General features: G+C 42.3%; 1 pseudogene; it reads left to right on the top strand.

Annotated features, from left to right (window-relative positions):
• Nucleotides 1-651: 651 nt before the first annotated feature.
• Nucleotides 652-3,410, top strand: LOC101645895 (annotated as a pseudogene).
• Nucleotides 3,411-3,669: the final 259 nt, after the last annotated feature.

Raw genomic sequence — 3,669 nt, 5'->3', positions numbered from 1 at the left:
TGAAACCAGGCTTATCTGAATTTCTCCTGTTGTTTTCTTCTAGCTTACAACTCCATTTCCCTTCCCATAAAACACCCTAAATCTTAAGACCAATCTCACACCATCTCCTTCCCACACTCACCAGAAGACAGGAGGAAGAAAGGAAGTATCACACTTCCTTCTCCCCCGACAGGCATCCTTCAAGTGTCCTTCCAAACGTATGTCAGAGACTCAGCATCGGTGTCAGAACAGACCTTCAGGGATAGCATTCCAGAGGAAAGAGAAAAAAAAAAAAAGATCCAGGAATTCCACACATTTTTTTTAATCATAAAAAATACTAGAGTTTCAGAGGCTTAGAATTGCAAAGGAGTTGAAGTCAGCCAGAAGCATTCCAGCACTGCTGCTTCTTTCCACACTTATCTTTTAATCAAGATCCATCGGATTCAACTTAAACCTATGAGTGAGGCTTTATTGCTGACATATTCGATAACCTTCATTCACATCAGAGAAAACATTTACTTTCAGTGCAGGTCAGCTCTTTGTCGGAGCTCTCTGACTCCGACCATATTTTAGCCTGCAGTGTTTGGTCTTCATCAGCCAGTGCCTTGATTCCTCCTCCCTTTCAGCAAACTTGTGTCAACGAGCACAACACAAAGGAAGCTCCTCAACGAGATGATTGACTCAGTGGCCGTAACAATGGGTTCAAGAGTGAGGAGAACGCAGGACCAGGTAGTGTTTCGTTCTGTTGTACATGGGGTTTCTGTGCGTCAGAACCAACCCAACAGCACCGAACCCGAACAATATGCCCCTTCCAGCCATCGCTGCGAGAGCACTGTTGTCCACTCAGCCTTCCACGGCAAAGGGAACATCCCGTGCTTCTGGTGTCCAGCATTGAAGGCTCACTTGGCTCTTGAGCACTTCAAAGGTGGTTAGCAAGAGTGAGCAGGTAAATTTGCCATTACATGTAGTTTTAAATAATTTAAATTAAAAAGCTACATGAGACCAGCATCTACCATATTGGACACCACAGTGTATAAGTTTGCAAAGTTATAGATCAAGTTAGGTATTTTTTGAGGGAATCTTGTATTAATTTTACCAGCTGTATTAATAATAAAACTACATCTTCTCTGCCCCTATTCTGCCTCCATATACTAATCCATTTCTTTCTTTCCAGAGTTCTCTGCTTTATAAATGGTGCTTGCCCCTTATAAAAAAATAGTTCAACAGAGAAATGGGCAAACATCCTTAAGAGATCTTGAGATTCTCTTTTTAACTTTTTTCCCTCCCCCCCATACTCTCAGAGGTTACATTGCATTTCCACGTCTTCTACATTACCTAATTAAAATCTAGCACATCAAGATAAATTTTGTCTTTTAGTCACTACAATCCAGCTGGAATCATTCCTAGTATCTTTCAATTATCTACTTTTCCAGGGATTATAAATGTACCATTTGCTTCTGATGCCCCAAATTGTCTGATGATGGTAATCATCTATGAAGCTCCTTAAATGTGACTTCCCTGCCTAGATCTGATTAATCAGAATCTGCAGTAGTGAATCTCTCTAGTACATTTGTATATTAAATAAGCTTCCTAGTTCTAAATCAGATGGATAGTCCTATTTGGGAAGTCCTGACTTATATTATATTGGTCATGAAAAAATCAAGTGGAAGGCTAGCCACACTCCATCCACAGATCCAAGTGCCACGTAAGTAATGGGCTGAGCAGAAGAGTTTTAAAGGTGTTATACAGGAAATTGTGTCATTTTGTTGCAGAAACAAAACTATGCTTACAGGAAAGATGCTTTTATCCCCAAAGAGAATATTAAATGCCAATCTCTTCTTTGAGGTATAGTAGGAAATGCCACAGAGCAAACCAGGGCATAGAGATTACAGTGCCCAGATTAGAGGGTCTAAGAAGAAAGCTGCCACACTGGGCAGCCATTCCTAGAGATTTCTGTAGATCAGGAAGCTAACTGTGCATACGATCTGTGAGTGCATCTGAAGATGTAACAAGACAATGTATGCTCTCAGCAGAGAAGCAGAAATCCTCGAAGCCACATTACCTCCACAATTTCACCAATTGCCTTATGAGGAAGAACTAGTAGTTTGTATACAAATCTTTGTTGTGGGCGGAAGTGTGTCTCCCAAAAGAGATGGTAATGAAGTAACATCTCCCAGAATCTGTGAGTGTAAACTTGTTTGGAAATAAGGGTGTTGGGTTTTGGTTTTTTGCATATGTAATCAAAGTAAAATTAGATCATTCTGGATTAGTGTGTGTTCTAAACCAATAACTAGGGTCCGTGTAAGAACAGGGAACCTGGACACAGAGACACGTGACAGGAGAGACAGCAACTGACGTGATGTTCTAAAGCCCAAGGCCCACTAAAGACTGCTAGCACCCATCAGAAACTGGAAGAGTCGAGGAAGAAATTCTCAGAACTTTTGAAGAAATTATAGCTGTATTAATATCTTGATTTTAGTCTTCTAGCAACCAGAATTGTGAGAGACAAAAAGGTAATAAAGTTATCTTGTTTTCCTGGTTGGAGCCATAATTCTTCTTCATAAACCTTTTATGGCTCTCAGTTCTTCAGGTATCCTTCAAACAATCATTTCTATCAGTACTTTTTCATCTGTCCCAGCTCCCTTAAAAGCATGCTTCAGTTTATAGGCATCGTAGAGCTTAGAGGGCTTAGAGGGCTTCATCAGTGCTACAATTAATTTTTCGAATTTTCCAGTCAGTTCTGATTTTAGGTCATCCAAAAGATCCCGGCCAAACTGCGTTTTAAAGACCTCGCTGAGAGCCTGGCATTGGGTATTATTGCGGGACGTCAGCCACATCAGGATGGTCTCCTCAATGGTACCCAGGCCTTTCATTGCTTTTCGAAGGGTTTCTGCATTGGCCAGCTCACGTCAGGATGCTACCAGAGGATGCTGGTGGTTCTCCTCTGGGCTAATCGAGACCCTGATACTGGACTGGATGAAGCCCAAGTCAAACAAGATGCTCAGGTTTTGTTTCAAGGCGTGGAACTCAAATGGGGGAGAGATGAAGAAAAGCTATCACCATCTTCGGAACTTGAAGTGTGTCTCATTTGAGAAGGGTGCTTGACATGGCCATATCAGGATTTCAAATGGAGGAAACCATTGACTGGGAGACTTCTGGAAATTGGGAGCAACTACTACTCGCTGCTGTAAAGGCTATACAAAGTACACCCGCCCACCTGGCAGACACCCTCAACCATGCTATGCAGGGAGCTGGGCCGATGACCGTACCCTTAGCACAGTGTGGGTTCCAGGAGTGAGATCCATCTGTTTAACATAAGAATGGAGTTCAGGAAGAATTTTGCCACCTCTCTGTATTCCATGATTCAGGGGGATATATCTGGGAACTATAAGAAAGCACTCCTGATGCTCTGTGTGGGAGAAGATGACTAATGTGCTGAGACCCCTGCTCCAGGCCAGCCACCACCAGCACAGCTAGCTGCACTTCCATATGCTCCTGCTTGACATGCTGCCTGAGCCTGCGACTAGCCTGCACATGACCAAAGCTTATGTGTTGTAAGTGGAAATATCTGTACTTCATTTTGATCTGCAGGAGAGATCCCTTGATCTCTCTGGCGGTTATACTTAACTTTACTTAACGTGTACTTAACTTTACTAAGTCTAGAGTCTGGGCCACTTATATTTTACTTTA

The sequence above is a fragment of the Echinops telfairi genome, unplaced genomic scaffold, assembly GCF_000313985.2.
Source record: "Echinops telfairi isolate 266 unplaced genomic scaffold, ASM31398v2 ScPeMD7_5592;HRSCAF=6446, whole genome shotgun sequence".
NCBI classification, from domain to species: domain Eukaryota; kingdom Metazoa; phylum Chordata; class Mammalia; order Afrosoricida; family Tenrecidae; genus Echinops; species Echinops telfairi.
Note: the sequence above shows the minus strand (reverse complement) of the source record. Positions and strands in the feature narration are given on the sequence as shown.